Source organism: Saccopteryx leptura, chromosome 6, assembly GCF_036850995.1.
Source record: "Saccopteryx leptura isolate mSacLep1 chromosome 6, mSacLep1_pri_phased_curated, whole genome shotgun sequence".
Taxonomy (NCBI): Eukaryota; Metazoa; Chordata; class Mammalia; order Chiroptera; family Emballonuridae; genus Saccopteryx; species Saccopteryx leptura.
The window spans coordinates 403,665-422,025 of NC_089508.1; the positions used below are offsets into that span (position 1 = coordinate 403,665).

The following is an 18,361-nucleotide window of genomic DNA, read 5'->3' on the forward strand; positions in this document are numbered from 1 at the left end:
GAGAGAAGACAGGGAGAGAAACCAGGAACATCAGGGAGTCTGAACTCAGTCCTGGTTAACAGTTAACAGCAGAGACACACAAATTTATTTTCAAAGACAGACTCAAAATTCACATATTATAAAGTCATATTTCTTTTTAATCAAATTTTTTAAAACTGTCAGTTGACTGGTTATTCCACTTAAAGTCCAACCCCAAAATCTACAAATACCAAATTAATTAATAATAAGAGAAATACTCTTATTATTGTCATGAAGAGGACATTGCAAATGATATAAAATATCCTTATTGTTTATGTCCTCATGTCCCTCTCGCCCCCAAAAAAACCATAAAATTTTTTACTTTAAAGATGAGCTCTTCCAGCCCCAAGTCTTAGGAGTATAGACAAGAGGTTGGTTTAGTCACCAAGGTCATACAGCCTGCATGGCTCAGAGTGACCACGAGGGGGCATCATAACCTCCACAATCTTCTTCTTGAACGTCCCTGGAGACGTTATATGCACAATTGCACTAGCGAACATAGTCTAAAACCCCACTGCCCATCTAGGTGTAAAAGTCCATCCCTCTCCCTAGATGCAGTGGGACTTCAGTCCCCTCCAGGTCTCCACACTTGCCAGATCCATTCTCTCAATCACCTGTTCTAATGCTGGTTCTACACACATAGCTCTATAAGGTGTTCTCACTGGTAAGTTAATGTTTCCACAGCCTCCCCATCAGCCCCATGACTCTCTCTAACGTCTCAGGGTCTCTGATTCCAGAGAAAGAAAAGGATCTTCTCAACACTAAGTCTTCTTTGTCTCCTTGAAGGTCCAGAGGCCAAGGCAACAACATCACCACGTACACAAAGTTCACTCTCACATCTGCAGCTGGTGGTCTCTTCCCAGTGTATATATCTCTCCAACTCTGACGACAGTTACACTAGAATACACACTGGTTTTCAGGCTTTCATTACATACAAGTTTTCTGTAAACTCAAGGTGCAGGTACCCCTCTGACCTGGCATCGTTTCAGGGCAGCAGTAGGGCCAGTTGGGAGCAGCACAGGCTCAGACGTAGACCTCACTCTTAAAATTAGAGGACACGTAGATCATTCAAAACCTACATATGACTTTGTATTTATTTATTGAAATACGATGAGAGACATTCACCAACACTGAGGCACTGCCCTCTCTGTAGGTCTCCACCCCTGGGCTCCTTATATAGTAGGAGGACATGCAAATAGGACCCCTCTGCTCATGAAAACCAGCCCAGCCCTGACCCAGCAGATTTGGGATAGGAGCCCAGCCTGGGATTCTGTGGTCAAGACTGAATACAGACCACTCACGATGGAGATTGGACTCTTCTGGATTTTCCTTGTCCCTATTTTAAGAGGTAATTAATAGAGAACAAGAGATACCAGGCACGTGATTGAGTGTTATTGAGAGAAACAGTGGAGGTGTGAGTTTCCTGACCAAAACATCTTTTTGTTTGCAGGTGTCCAGTGTGAGGTGCAGCTGATGGAGTCTGGGGGAGGCTTGGTGCAGCCTGGGGGGTCTCTGAGACTCTCCTGTGCAGCCTCTGGGTTCACCTTCAGTGACTACAGCATGAACTGGGTCCGCCAGGCTCCCGGGAAGGGACTGGAGTGGGTCTCTTACATTTATCCTGGTGGTAGTGCGTACTATGCAGACTCCGTGAAAGACCGATTCACCACATCCAGAGACAATGCGGAGAACACTCTGTATCTGCAAATGAGCAGCCTGAGAGCCGAGGACACGGCCTTGTATTACTGTGCGAGAGACACAGCGAGGGGAAGTCGGTGTGAGCCCAGACACAAACCTCCCTGTGGGAACGTGAGGGCTGCAGAGAACGCTCAGGACACCAGGGGGCGCTCCGGACCCACAGAGCCCGAGACCAGCCCCAGGAGCAGGTGCAGAGGGAGGTGGGGAAGGAAGGGGCTTCCTGTGGGAGCAGGGTTTCCTCTCAGAGCTCCCAGCTGCATCCAGGGGCACTTCTTCCTTCTTCTCTGTGGCTCTAGTTTCTCATATTCTTACTGCTGACAACTAATGAAGAGGTAACGTCTGTTTTCAGATGACAGATTTGCAGGGACCGGGGACCTCTCTGTCACCAAGTCTCTATATATCTTATTATTCTTTCTTCACAAAGTGAATCACTGTTTTATTGGATATCAAATAAACATGTATCTTGCAGTCCCACTAGGAGTGTTTACCTCAGAAGAATGAAGCCTTATTGTCATTCAGAAATAGATGCAAATATTCATAAAAATTTATTTGTGATAGAAGCTTCAAACAGCTAAAAGCCCTACTCATTTGCAAATAAGCAAAATAGGAAAAATTCATCAATGATGTAGTATTCAGATAAAATAACATGAACGACAGTCATTTTTCTTCATTTTATTTCTTTTCTTTGCCTTTCCAATTGCATTATTTTCTTCCCTAAATACAGGATCTGTATTCTGTAGTCTAAGAGTCATGGCTCATGACGTTACCTGAAGCTCAGGTGTGTGACCTGCAGAACCTGGGAAAGGCTGGAGGGACTCTCCCCCACCCTGCACGGCTCTCCCCTGCTGTCCTCGTGAGGACACATTAGGAACAACAAGTGACTGTCAGTAGTAAAAAGGATAAGCTTGTTTGTTAAAAAATGGAAACTGAAGTAGAGGGACCTTGTGCTGCTCAAACTGTCCCTGAGTCACCTCCTTCCCTGCGATTTTGGGGAGCCCTGAAGATGACACCTTCGTGTATGGATTAAGTTCCTGGGGACAGCATTGATGGGGTTTGCCTTGGAACATCCAAGGTCCATTGAAACAGCCATCAGGAAGGCCAGGCTCGAAGTCTCGGGAGGAGCTGAAGCTGCTGTCCACCAGGATTCCACCCAGTCCTGTTCTGTGTGAATCAGCCCCACCAGGATATTTAGGATAAACTTCTGACTTTGATAACATGGACGACAGTTTTATTAAAAATTGTAAAATAAATTTATGTCCACAACTAGATTAGTGTTGACTGAATACAAGTGACTGTGGCCTAGCCCTGTTTCCATGTGGATCTGACTATCGCCTTGATTATTTTATACATTATATTTGTCTTAAGAAGCATGTTTGTATTATTAATTCAGTTTTTAAATGGTTGGGACAGTCTGGTTGTAATGAGAATCAGCATCATAATTGGACTATGTTGGTATGAATGTTTAATTTGTCTTTGGAAAACAAGGTCCCACCCTGTTTGTGACGACACACACTGAGGGGCAGGAGGGACTGGAGAAGCCATCCATCCCCAGTGCAAGTCACACCCTGAGTGGAGGGAGAGGGAGGCAATGTAGAATGAGCGTTCCTGAACTGTCCGCAGTAGAAGGAAGGTCCAGCCAGGCCAGCAGGGAGTCCCCAACCACAGTTGTCCATCAGAAGACCCCCAGTCTCTCAGCAGTGGACTGGTCATTGCGGGCTAGTCACAGGCCCCTGCAGGACCCAGGGGACGGGTTTCAGAGAGCAGCCACTGGGCACATGCTCCCTGTGCCCCTCTCCTGGGAGGAGTGAGAAGCTGCCCCGGGGCCCACACAGGATTTAGATTTTGTTGTTAGAAAATTTGGTTGAACTTGGTTGTCTTAAAACACATATGAAAGAAAACATATGCTCTGAAAACAAATAAGTCATTTCTCAGTGCAGGTGAATGTCTGTCATAATATTTCAATAACTATAAACTGAATATTACATAAGTTTGGGACTGCTCAAGTGTCTCCCTGTGGGAACAGTGAGCTCACCATCTGGGCCTGTACTCCTCCTACTGGCACTGCTGCTCCCCTGAACCAGATCAAGTGCAGAGTGCTACCTTCATCAAAGCTGAAAACAGATACACCACAGACTTTAGATCCTGTGATAGCGAACCTCGTGCACGTGGTGCGTAGCTCTCCAACACTGAACACCCTATATAATAGGACTACATGCAAATATGTCACCTCTGCTTATTAAAACCAGCCCAGGACCAGCCTTCTGAGTCAGGAGACCATCATTGGATTCTCAAGTGTGCCCATTCCCTGCATTAGGTTGAACACAGACCACTCACCATGAAGACTGGACTCTTCTGGGTTTTCCTTGTTCCTATTTTAAAAGGTAATTGTTAGAGAACAAGAGATACAGGGCATGTGATTGAGTATTACTGAAAGAAACCAGAGATGTGTGACTTTCCTGAGCAAAACATCTTTGTGTTTGCAGGTGTTCAGTGTGAGGTGCAGCTGGCGGAGTCTGGGGGAGGCTTGGTGCAGCCTGGGGGCTCTCTGGGACTCTCCTGTGCAACCTCCGGATTCAACTTCTATGACAATTGGATTTACTGGGTCCGCCAGGCTCCAGGGAAGGGACTGGAGTTGATAGGGTCGATTTTCCCTAACTATGATGACACAAATTATGCAGAAAAGTTCAAGGGCCGAGTCACCATAACTGCATCCACGAGCACAGTCTACCTGGAGCTGAGCAACCTGAGAGCTGAGGACACAGCCGTGTATTACTGTGCGACAGACACAGCGAGGGGAAGTCAGTGTGAGCCCAGACACAAACCTCCCTGCGGGGACGGGAGGGCCGGGCTGCAGGGGGCGCTCAGGACACCAGGGGGCGCTCCGGACCCACGGAGCCCGAGACCAGCCCCAGGAGCAGGTGCAGAGGGAGGTGGGGAAGGAAGGGGCTTCCTGTGGGAGCAGGGTTTCCTCTCAAAGCTCCCAGCTGCATCCAGGGGCACTTCGTCCTTCTTCTCTGTAGCTCTAGTTTCTTATAAACTCACTGCAGACAACAAACGAGGAGATAGTATTTTTTCTTTGCAGATGACAAATCTTCAGTGACTGGGGACCTCTTTGTTACCAAGTCTCTAATGTCCTGTTATTTTTTTTTCTCACAAAATGAATCACAATTTCCTTGGAAATATAAATATCACAGGTATCTCTTAGTTCCCACTAGAAGTGTTTACTTCAGAAGAACGAATCCTTATTCTCATACAGAAATAAATGCAAATACTCATTAAAACGGTATTTGTGTCTGATAGAAGCTAGAAACAGCCAAGAATCTTCTCATCTGAAAATAAACAATATACGTAAAACTCGGCAATGGTGTGTCATTTAGGAAAAACAACACTCAGTTGATAAGGCAACAACACGAATGAATATCAATGATTACCCAGTGAATGAAGCAGCCTTAGAAATGACAACCTAGATGTCCTGGGTGGTCACACAGCTACCTGAGGACCAGGATGGGCTTCCTCCCTTGCTTGCCCACTCCCGGTGGAAAACCCCATGCCCTGCAGGGGTCGCCTTTCCTCACTTTCAGCCGGACCTGAGGGATGGATGGCTCCACACACTGAAGTAAACGCACCCAGGCTCCAGGGATGGACCGTGTCCTCAGTCAGGGTCTGACACCTCTCCTGACAGCACCTGTCCCCTCCAGGTGCCTCCATGTTTGGTTCTCTCCTGTGAGCACGCAGGACCACGGGCAGCCGGCACTCCACTGCTCCACGTCCCTGCAATCGCCCTTCCCCACGTCCAGGCTCCAGGTGCCTACACTCTACTGGAAATGACGTCATCCCCATGGACTCGGTCTGGAACTTTGATGACTTATCCAATTACTGCTCTGACAAAATCGTGAGGCAGGTTCTGCAGCTGCTGCTGGGGACAAGGACGGCTTGTCCTCCCTCAGTAGTAGCTGAGACTCAGTGGAGGGTGAGTGACAGCTCCCCATCTCTATGTCCTGCCCGCCCTGGGGGTGAACCACTGCCACACATGTACACCGGTGCCGTTGGGGACCCAGAATCCCCAGAAGAGCTGTGCCCTGGACTCAGCCTCCATCCAGGAGTGGGGCTGAGGAGGGAAGGAAGATGTCCTGATTTTTGGTGACTCCATGGATCTCAGTCTCACAGGATCAGCCTGCGCTGAATGAGGGACATGGATGTCTCCCCTCTGGTAAGAGAGCCCTGTGCGCTGGAGCTGGGTCCAGGAAGCCCGTGTTCTGGCTGCACCTCCCTGAGGAATTTTACTTCTTATCTCCACGGGATACAGCTGTGATGGGTTAGAGCAGGGGTCCCCAAACTACGTCCCACAGGCCGCATGCGGCCCCCTGAGGCCATTTATCAGGCGCCCACCGCACTTACGGAAGGGGTACCTCTTTCATTGGTGGTCAGTGAGAGGAGCACATTGACCTTCTCATTAGCCAAAAGCAGGCCCATAGTTCCCATTGAAATACTGGTTTGTTGATTTTAATTTACTTGTTCTTTATTTTAAATATTGTATTTGTTCCTGTTTTGTTTTTTTACTTTATAATAAGATATGTGCAGTGTGCATAGGGATTTGTTCATAGTTTTTTTATAGTCCGACCCTCCAATGGTCTGAGGGACAGTGAACTGGCTCCCTGTGTAAAAAGTTTGGGGACCCCTGGTAGAGGTTCTAGTTCCCAGGGAGAATTGCTCCTCTTTGGGGAAAGCAGGGGTGTTCCTGAATCTGGGGCGGTGAATGCTGCCTTATTTGGTGTGATCCAGCAGGGGGAGCTCAGGACACATCAGGGGACACACACACACACACACACACACACACACACACACACACACACACTGTATATTTCATTCCTAGAACTGGTGCTGATGGAGGTTCAGGTCTTTTAATCTGTTGTGATCTGAGTCTTCCTCTCCAAGAAATCTTTTACACATTTAGTATTTTCCTCTTGGCAGTCACATCCTGGAATGCTATGAAAGAACACCAGAGTTGGGGTGTTTATGAAACTAGCATCTACCTCAGCTGTCCTGGGGAGTGGACACCCCAATACAGACACCTTCAGACTTGGTGTCTGAGGGCCCGCTTCCCAGTTCAGAGGCAGCCTTCATAGCCCTGTGTCCTTGTGGGGAATGGTAACAAAGCTCTCAGGTCCTTATCATGATGGCACCAGTCCTGTTCCAAATCCTTCACCTTCATGACATAATCACCACTAAGACCCCACCGCCTTGGGGGAGGGGCACAAACATTACTCAATCTTGAGGCTGACCTGTTGTTTATTCACATGCAAAAAATAAAAAATAGAAATGGAAAGTCAGTGTACTTCTGAAACTGTACTAAAAATTAGTTCCTTATGATGCACTGACCTCGATGGAAAGTACAAACATCGGGAAAACTTCAGAAGAAGAAAGACATGCATTTCATGTGACGATGGCCTTGCCAGTGTGTTTTAGATAAAATATGAAGAACAAGACCCACGAATACACAGTGACAAGTGAGACTGGTAAAAACAAGACCTTTTCCCTCCAAACATTCTGTCCATGAAAAGGAAGGACATGGAGACCCAGCACAGCATGATTTCAACTTATATATCTGGTAAAATGATGTTTCCAGAATAATAAAAATCCCTCCAGACTCTGTGGGAGCTGGGGGCCATCTAACCCCAGGGTGCGGTCCAGCATCAGGGGGAGGCTGCAGAGGGAGAGGCTTCCTGACAAGGTCACGGCGTCCTTGTCTAAGAGCAAGTCTCTGCTCAAGCTCCTGTTTGCTTCAATAGGAGCTCCACCTTCCCCGAGGACACCACACTCTGAGAGGACTTTCCTCAGTTACTGAATAAGTTCTATATTTGGAATATGCTGAATTATATACATGCATAGTCACTGCTTCTATCTTTAACTTTCATCAGCAAAATAATATTTGCTGGAATTACTTTGGGTTCTTTGCTAGAGGCCTTGGGATGGGGAAGGTGTGTTGGCACCAAGAGCGATAGACACGATCACAGAAATTCCACATCAGGACCCAGAGGCTTCCCAGCCTGCCTGCTCCCTGGGTCGGGGTTATTCAGATCAAAGTACAGTCATTACACCTTAAATGAAAATACACAAGGTCTTTCAAATGGAAACAACCAAAGTGTCCTTCAACAGAGGATCAGATAGAAAAGCTGTGGTACATGTATACAGTGGAACATGATTCAGTCATAAAAAATGTTGACAAATTGCAGTTTACAACAATATGGCTGAACCATGAGAATATTATGCTAAGTGAAATAAGTAAATCAGAAAAAGCAAAGAACTATGATTTCACACATAGATGAAATATGAAACAGAGAGTCTTGAACATAGAGAGAACTGAAGTGGTCACCAGAGGGGGTGGCATGGGCAGAGTAAAGGGGGAACATACTCTGTGGTGGAAACGACTTGGATTTGGGTGATGGGCACACAATGCAGTGAACAGTTCAAATGCCATAGAGATGTTTAACTGAAACTTATGTGTTCCTGTGGACTAATGTTTCCCAATTAAACTTAGTTTCTTTAAAAAAATTCAAATCTCTGGAGGATAATTTGTGATTGTTTTACACTAAGTTTGAAATCAATACACTATTTAACCAAAAAATGATAAAACAAAAAACTTAATACCTTTGAATTTGTGTCACACAGCCTTATGGATATACAATACACTGGGAAAATGTGAAAGTATTTTAACATCTTTTTCAAAGACATGACACAAAAAAATAAACACAGCCACTCAACCAGCATTATTGATACTTAAAATAAGAAAAAATGGCTGTCCTTTACTCTGCATCCAATACCTCTTATAAATCAAGTGCTCTTCATCTGAAATGTGCAGCTAAAGAGAAGAAATGTTCACAGAGGTCAATTAAGCAACAGGGACGCAGGACCTCAACCCTCTTTACTTATAAGAACAAGATGGTCCCACATGCAAATTTCCCCTCAAGCTGCAGGGTAAATCCTCTCTGGGCTGTGGGCTCACAGCTCTCTCCTCACACAGGGCTGAGGTCTCTGGGGAAGCAGAGCTGTGGTCTAGAAGAAGATGAGACTGCTGGGTCTTCTCCTGTGCCTGGTGACAGCCCCCCAGGGTGAGTGTCTCAGATGTCAGACACGGGTCTATGGGATGTCCTGACTGCATGTGACTGACTGGAACTGATGCTCCTTGTCCCCAGGTGTCCTGTCCCAGGTGCAGCTGCAGGAGTCGGGCCCTGGACTGGTGAAGCCCTCGCAGACCCTGTCCCTCACCTGCACTGTGTCTGGATTCTCTTTAACGAGCTATCATGTGCACTGGGTGCGCCAGGCTCCAGGAAAGGGGCTGGAGTGGGTCGGTGCTATGTGGAATGATGGAAACACGGGTTATAACCCAACGCTGAAATCCCGACTCAGCATCAAGAGAGAAGAATCCAAGAGCCAAGTTTATCTCTCACTGAGCAGCCTGAGAGCCGAGGACACGGCCGTGTATTATTGTGCGAGAGACACAGCGAGGGGAAGTCAGTGTGAGCCCAGACACAAACCTCCCTGCGGGGACGGGAGGGCCGGGCTGCAGGGGGCGCTCAGGACACCAGGGGGCGCTCCGGACCCACGGAGCCTGAGACCAGCCCCAGGAGCAGGTGCAGAGGGAGGTGGGGAAGGAAGGGGCTTCCTGTGGGAGCCGGGTTTCCTCTCAAAGCTCTCAGCTGCATCCAGGGGCATTTCTTCCTTCTTCTCTGTGGCTGTAATTTCTCATATTCTCACTGCAGACAACAAACAAAGTTGTAACATTTCCTGTTTGCAGAGGACTTGTCAGCAGTTATTACAGAAATCTCCTTCACCAAGTTTCTGTATTTTTCTCTTTTTTTCCTAACAAATAAACTATTCAGAGAGCTAAACATTTCCCTCAAACAGAGAAACCTTCACAGTCTAGATCCCTATGGGCTGATCTCAGGCCGTCTGTCCCCTCCCTGCATACATGTCCCTGCATTGGCCCAGCCTCCTGAAAGGCACACCTGGACCCATAGAATTTAGGATCATCTCGGAAGATGTCCACCGACAGGTCTCTGTCCTCCCGTTCACACGGTGTTAACCTCTTGATTCTCATTCACCCAGGTGGAGGTGGAAACTTACATCAGCACCTGGTTTAATCGATCACAACATTTTTATTATAAATTTCATTAATTTTCCTTGAAAAAGGACACTTGTGATTACATTTATGTCCCAAAAACAAAATTTAGGATAACTTTTCATGTCATCATCTTCAACTTAATCATCCTTAACTTAATAATGTATGCAAATGATGTCACTTAAGAAAACACACACAGGTCCTATCATAAATATCTAGACATTCTTGAGGATCACAGTATCATGAGTATCAGGACCTCAGAGCATCACAGAAAACTGGAGGCAGGTGACATTCATGTTCACTAATAGCAGAGGGTGTTTTACAGAAGGGAGTGTGTGTATGTGGGTGTGCTCATGCTAACTTGCTTGCACATGACTTTGTGACTCTGTGTGTAATGTTTGTTGTGGTGAACATGTATGTTTTCACCTCTGTGCTGTGTCTCCCACAGCTCACCAAACATGAGTCTTCTGCAGAGGCAGATATCATATAATGGCACACCTGGTGCATGCCACTGGCCCTGACTTCTGAAGGGCCCCATAAAATCCCAATTTTATACTCTTTTCTAATGACAAGGGACCCAATATATTTTTCTGCTCCCGGGCCCCAAACAACCTTAAACCACCTGGCCTCCCCACAGGTGAATGAGAACCAGGTAAAACAGGAAGCCCAGCCCCATGGAAACTGTGATTCCTTCTTTGTGTGCTAGGGTCAGCCTGAGGACAGGAGCGTGTCATGGACGCAATATCCCATTTGTTCAATGTCTCTCTGCTCACTTGTTAAAGATTTCCCAGCAGACATTTATTTACCACACACTTGAACGTCCATCCCCATGTGAATTGTCTCCCTGCCCTACAGAGTCCACACCACAACCCACCACCTCTCCTGGCTGCAGGTGGCTTAGAAGCCTCAGCTGTCCCATCCATGGTTCTCATATTCCAATGGAATCCTCATATGTACATCTGAAATTAATTTTTACATTTCCTCATGTTTATTTGTGTCCTATTAATTTGATTATTTTCCCAAACAGAAGACCTTAGAAAGGTGGGAAAAAATATATTTTTTGATCTCACAATAAGCTCTGTTTCTGGAGTTTATCATTTAAGATAGATGTGTCTAGTATCCTAATTGGCATTACTTATTGAATGATTCATTGGGTAGGTAATGACTAATATGATTTATTCTATATGTGATTAAAATCCACCACTGTTATTAAATTGGTGTTAGAATTGTTGGAAGTTTTCTGTGCATTGGCAGCTCTACCCTGAGGTCTCTGGGTCTCTTTCAAATGTCCTGTGTGTTCTCTGTCACCTCCTCACCTTCCCTCAGTGCAAGATGCTCCAGGACCAATGTTTCCTCCACAACCCTAATGTTGCCTTCTCTCTGAGAAGTCCTGTTCTATTTTACTTAAGAATAATACTGTAAACCAAGATCTCGAACATGAGACACTTTGGTGGAGGCGGTTGTCACTGCTGTGGAACCTCCCAGATGACAGACCTTAACACCAAAGACAAGAGGGGCACAGTTACCTTGGTGGCAAAGACTCCAGGAAGCAATCAAAAAAGTCAGGTCACACAGAGCTTGACATTGTCAATTTGATCACTGTGTTTCTAGAATTTTAATAGCTCTAATGTGTACTCAAGTCTTACTTGTTCTATATGGAAGTTCTATATGGAAGAGCTCTATTCCAAAAGTAAAAAAGGACTGTATCTTGAATAACTATCACAGAGATTCAAGGTTGTCCAATCAATCTTATACCCTGAGCCAGTTTGCAGGAAAGAAGCACCGGAAAGAAGGGGATGTCAGGTCCCTCGATGACAATGACAGCACACTACTAAAACAGTGTGACACATTCTTCTCCTGCCTTTCTCAAAGGACTGTGACTGGTCCATGGAGGCTGTGCAGTGAGTATCAGGGAATTATCAAGCTTTCAACATTTATGAATGGTTCTCTAATACAACTTTCATTTCAGATTTCAGATGTCACTGTGGTCGAAATAGGGACTAATGAGGGTCAGGTGTTCCATGCACCTCAGTCCTTCTCACTGGGTCACAGAGAGTCCTTGTACCCATCCAGTGGTTACTTTCCACATATGGATGGTGTAACTGATTTTCATAGGTCATATTGCACACCAAGGACCACTTCTACATGGTTTACCTGACCTGAGGAATGAGGGTATTACATTAGAAAAGGCAAAGAGAAAATCACTAAAACTGCCGGTAATCATGAAACCAAACCAGAGAATTCAGAGACTCATGCCACAGTCAAGATCTCCAAAACCCCAGGGAATTCTCACCTCATCCACATTCAGCCACGTAATTGTCTGTGCGTGAGACATGGATACTGGAAAATGATAGTGAATTGTTCTAACTGTCCCTGGTGATGACCCCAAAATCAGCTGTGATTAGGTGAAATTTCAGTGCTGAACAAACTAACATAAGCTGTTGGTTGGGATGGGGTTATTGACCTGGAAAATGCTGCTTACTCAAACCTATGACTGGAGCCATAAATATTAGAGGACTGATGGTCCAACTGAAGACAGGTGTACAGAAGTGACTGTGTGTTTCAACCTGCATGATGGAAGCCATCAGTTGTGGTCCCACTTGATGTTTTCACCTTATGATGTCCTGTCAAGCCCCAAAGACACAATGGATGTAGCACAGGGCAGTATGACTCTTAAGTTATGAAACAATGTGACAACCCCTATCATGTGATGAGAACCACATCTCAGAAGAGAAGATAGGGAGAAGATGTGGGAAGATCAGAGAGCCTGAACTCAGTCCTGCGTAACAGTTAACAGTAGTGTTCCAGGGGTACAAATTTACCTTCAAATACAAACTCCACACATTTTACACTCATATTTTATCTATTCAAGCTTCTAAATAATAGTTGACTGAACTTCAACGGTGAGAAGGCCTCACAGGACCCTAAAATGACCAGTGGAACAGACCTCAGTCCCTCTCCACTTATTAGGAAAACACTGCACCATATGCAAATTTCTCCTCAGGCTGCAGGGTAAATCCTCTCTGGGCTGTGGGGCTCACAGCTCTCTCCTCACACAGGGCTGAGGTCTCTGGGGAAGCAGAGCTGTGGTCTAGAAGAAGATGAGACTGCTGGGTCTTCTCCTGTGCCTGGTGACAGCCCCCCAGGGTGAGTGTCTCAGATGTCAGACACGGGTCTATGGGATTGTTGTGACTGCCTGTGACTGACTTTGACTGATGCTCCTTGTCCCCAGGTGTCCTGTCCCAGGTGCAGCTACAGGAGTCGGGCCCAGGACTGGTGAAGCCCTCGCAGACCCTGTCCCTCACCTGTGCTGTCTCTGGTTACTCCATCACCAGTGGTTACTGCTGGAGCTGGATCCGCCAGACCCCTGGGAAGGGACTGGAGTGGATGGGGTGCATAGAGTATGATGGAAATATTTACTACAGCCCGTCCCTCAAGAGCCGCACCTCCATCTCCAGAGACACGTCCAAGAACCGGTTCTCACTGCAGCTGAGCTCTGTGACCACTGAGGACACGGCCGTGTATTACTGTGCGAGAGGCACAGCGAGGGGAAGTCAGTGTGAGCCCAGACACAAACCTCCCTGCGGGGACAGGAGGGCCGGGCTGCAGGGGGCACTCAGGACACCAGGGGGCGCTCCGGACCCACGGAGCCTGAGACCAGCCCCAGGAGCAGGTGCAGAGGGAGGTGGGGAAGGAAGGGGCTTCCTGTGGGAGCGGGGTTTCTTCTTAAAGCTCCCAGCTGCGTCCGGTGACATTTCTTCCTTCTTCTCTGTGGCTCTAATTTCTCATAATTTCACTGCAGACAACACATGAGGCTGTTACTTTGCCTGATTTTAGATGACATGTCAACAGTTATCACTAAACTCTTCTTCAACAATTTCTTGTATTTTCTAAGTTTGTTTCTCTACGGAGAAACCATCTTCAGTACTCTTGTCTTCCCTGTGATTGGGAATATTTCCCTCAAGCAGACATGCCAGCACATCCAAACACCTGTGTGCTGAGCTCAGGCTCTCTCTCTCCTCTGTGTCCATCTGTTCCTACAATGGCCAAACCTCCTGTCAGGCACACCTGGCATCACAATGATTAGAATCCTCTCCCAGGACCACCAACCATAGGTCTCCGTCCTCCTTGGCACACACAGTCTTATTGATCTTCATTCACTAGGGACAGGTGAAACCCACCCCAATATCTTCTTTCAATGTTTACAATATTTTATAGTGATTATACTGAGCTTCCTGTTGGAAAGGATACTTTTAATTACAGTGATGTGTCAACCAGATAAGTCAGGATAATCTCCCATCTTAACAACTTGAAATTAATAATCCCTAACATAATCATCTCTAAAAGTCCTGTCACATAAGAGAACACACAGGTTTCAGCAGTAAGAATCTAGACATTCCTGAGGGTCAGTGTCCAGTCATCATGGTACCCTGAGTATCAGGGCCTCATGCACCACAGGAATCTGGAGCCAAGTTACCTTCCTGTGGACTGGCAGGTGTCTGTGAGGGGATGAAGAGGATTCTCATTTGGGGGAGCCCTGTTGGATTAGCCTTCCAATTGGGTAAAATTATGATTTGATTTTTTTGGTGTTGTTGTGGACATGACGTTTGTGTTCCTAAGAATTATACAAACTAAACCCAATATCAACTATGATGGTGTTAGGAGGCAGGGACTTTGGACTTGCTTAGCTCATGAGGGTGGAGTTCTCATGAACGGGGTGTGTGCTCCTATAAATAGAACTGAGTAAGCTCCCCACCTCCATCTACCCTCTGAGATTACAGCTGAAAATCAACCTTTTAGGACATGGACTCCACCAGACATGAAATATGCCAGAATCTATTCTGGTATTTCCCAGTGTTCAGATGGCTGAGACATAAATGTCTGTTGTTTTTAAACACCCAGGCGCTGGTCTGTTGCTACAGCAATTTGAGCAGATTAACATTGCAGTGTCACTGAATTCAGGACGGACTCCCTGGAGGTTAGCCGCGGTATTAGTTGTTAAAAGTAAATCATGTCTTTCCTTACACTGATGTTCAAGTACAATTTTTATCTGCTGTTTGGTTCAACAGACAAAATTTCCTCGTTGAGTATCACAAGAGGCTTAAACAGATTTAGTGGAAAGGCAGCTTTGGAATTGAGGAGGGTCCATGAACCTTTTAGGATTCGCTATGTCATCCCAGAGCAAGGTAGAGGTGTTACTGGGAAAACCCATGAATGCTCAGTTCTTCCATCCTCCAGGTCACAGGGAGATGGCTGAGGTGCTCGTGAAGAAGAGGACATCAGTGCAACTAGGGAAGATCTTTGGTCACAAAAATTAAAGGATTACTACAGCTTGAGCATTTTAATATTAAGATGTTGTTTCCACAATTTTTCCAGAGGTTGTATCTGATCATGTCCGTGTGGTGCCTGAATCTCAGGAGTACCTGACAGAGGGCTGACTGATGACTCGTGTGCTGTGTGCACTCAGTCACTTGACAGGAGGTTGGAAACCACTGGGGGAGGAGGGAGGAGAAGGCTGCCCCCAGAGAGCACTGAGGGCAGTGAAAGTTCTCCAAGTGTGTGTGTGTCTTCTTTCCTCCCCTCTCCCTCTGATGGAGTCCCGGTGCACAAAAGGCAACAGGCAGTGATTATTTCTTGAAAGCTTAGAGAATCAGCCCCTGCAGTGCTCACTGACTTCCAGCCCCAGGTTACTGAAGATGGTGAGGACGTTCTCCCTGTGTGTATCAACACATGGACAAGACCTGCAGAGAATTTATTATGGGATGGAGAAGCACGAAACACTGTGGTTGTGGAACAGCATGTAAATTAGTGTTTAGCTGACTCATGTTAGTGTTTAGCAACAACAAAAGTAAGTTTAGAGCTTGTGGATGTAAAAGACCCTTAAAAGAGTCTCTCTCTACTTTTCTTTTATTTCTTTTAATTTAGATTGTCTTTATAATGCTTCATTGCTGGTGATGTAATTGACAGTCTCTTATTTTCAGAAATGAATTGGGGCATTTTAGACTGATCTGGAGACTATCTCTCGATGTCTTTTTACACTAAACATTCATATATGATGTGGCTTTTAACCCTGAAAATTCCAGAGAGAGCCAGGAGCAGAGGAGACACTGTTGTCATAGTTAGAGGATGCAGTCCTAGCTCTATTCGGCTGCCATCTTATTTTCTCTTTCGCTGTGACAGGTTTGGACAGAAACAAGTCCTAATGCAATGAAGAGATCCCATGTACCCCCATGAAATCAATCACTTTGGAAAATACATTTTTTTAAATGTATACTGAATTTATTGGAGTAGCATAAGTTAATAAACCATACAGATTTCAGGTGCACAACCCCACCACACATCATCTGTGTATTGCATTGTGTGTCCCCCACTCCTAAGCAAGTCTCCTCCATCACCAGTTATCCCCTCTACACTCCTTACCTCCCTCCTTCCTCTCCTGCAGTCCACACTGTTGTCTGTGTGCATATGTTTTTTCTTTTCTTAATATTTTAACCATTATCACCCAGCCCCTCAACATTTATCGATCTGACAGCTGTCCTTCTGTTTTCTGTATCTATGAGTCTGTTCCTGTTTTGTTTCTTACTTTATGTAGTTCAATAGTTTTTATGTAAAAGTAAAATCATAAGGTACTTATCCTTCTCTGAGTGGCTTATTTTACACATCATAATAATCTCTAAGTACATCCATGCTTTTGCAATGGTTAGATTTCCTTCCTTTTTATGGCTGACAAGTATTCCATAAATATACCACAACCTTTATGTCCATTCATCTACTGATGGAAAGGTGGTCTGATTCTAGATTTTTTTTACAGAGACAGAGAGAGAGTTAGAGAGAAGGATATATAGGAACAGACAGATAGGAATAGAGAGAGTTGAGAAACATTAATCATCAGTTTTTTGTTGCAACACCTTAGTTGTTCATTGATTGCTTTCTGATATGTGCCTTGACCGTGGGGCTACAGCTGACTGAGTGATCCCTTGCTCGAGTCAGCAACCTTGGGCTCAAGCTGGTGAGCTGTTTTGCTCAAACCAGATCAGCCCACACTCAAACTGGCAATCTCAGGGCCTCGAACCTGGGTCCTCTGCATCCCAGTCCGATGCTCTATCCACTGTGCCACTACCCAGCCAGGCTGTTTCTAGACATGAACTATTGTAAATAATCCTGCAATGAGCATACAGATTTATATATCCTTTTGAATTACTGTTTTGTGGTTCTTTGAATATATTCCCAGAAATGGAATTCGAGGTCCATTTAAAAAGGCATGTCTATTTTTAACTTTTTGGGATAACTTCATATTGCTTTCCACAGTGGCTTCACCAATCTAGATGATATAGAATCTATTCTTAATAACACCCAGTCTTTTAAACCAAATCAGGAAAAATCAGAGAACCTGAATAGCATAATTACCACCAGTGTTATTGAAGCAGTAATAAAAAAATTATCAATAAATTGAAGTCCTAGACCAGATGGCTCCACAGGTTAATTCTACTAAACATTCAAAGAACAACGAACAACTATCCTTCTCATACTTTTCCAAAAATATTCAAGAGGAGAGAAGACTCCCAAGTTCATTTTAGGAGGCCAGCTATATCTAAATTCCTAAATCAGATAACGACACTATAAAAAAAGATAATTTTAGGCCAATATCTCTGATGAACATAGATGCTAACATCCTCAATAAAAATATTAGCAACCAGATTCAAAAATACATTGAAAAGTTCACACACCACTGTGAAATGTTATGTGTTTCAGGAATGCAAGAGTGGTATATTATTTACAAATTAATTAATGTGATACATACAATCAGTGTGTTACATATGATTAATCAGTGTGCTATACATAAATAAAATGAGTGATAAAAACCACATGATTCTATGAATAGATATATAAAATCATTTGATAAAATTCAGCACCTCTTGATGACAAAATCTCTCAGCAAAGTGTAAATACAGGAAACACACCCCAACCTAATAAAGGTCATATGTGACAGAACCACAGTGGACATGATACTCAGTGAGGAAAACTACAACCATTTCTCTTAAGATAAGAAACAAGAAAAGGATGTCCACTATCCACACTTCTGTGCAACTTAGCACTGGAAGTCTTAGCCACAGTCATCAGGCAAGAAGGAAAAATAAAAGGCATCCAAAGTGGAAAGGAAGAAGTAAAGCCGTCATTGTTTGCAGATGACATGATACTCTGTATAAAGAACCCTATAGACTATTCCAGGACACTAACAGACTGAGGAATGAGTTCAGTAAGGCAATGGGATACAAAACACATATGCAGCATTCCGTTGCACTTTCATGCAGGAATAATGAACTATCAGAAATGGAAACTAATGCAACACTTTCATTCACAATTGCTTCAGAGAAAAATAAAATATCTAGAAATAAATTTAACCAAGGTTGTAAAAGACCTACACTTGGAAAATTATAAGACAATAAAAATTGGGCTCTGGCTGGTAGCTACTTGTTTACAGTGTCATCTCAACATGTCAGGATGGCAGGTTCAACCTCTGATCAGTGA

General features: G+C 45.0%; 1 gene segment (V, D, J or C); it reads left to right on the forward strand.

The window, feature by feature from the left end:
* LOC136375776 (immunoglobulin heavy variable 3-23-like) overlaps positions 1-18,361 on the forward strand; it is a 134,759-nt gene that overhangs the window by 26,052 nt on the left and 90,346 nt on the right.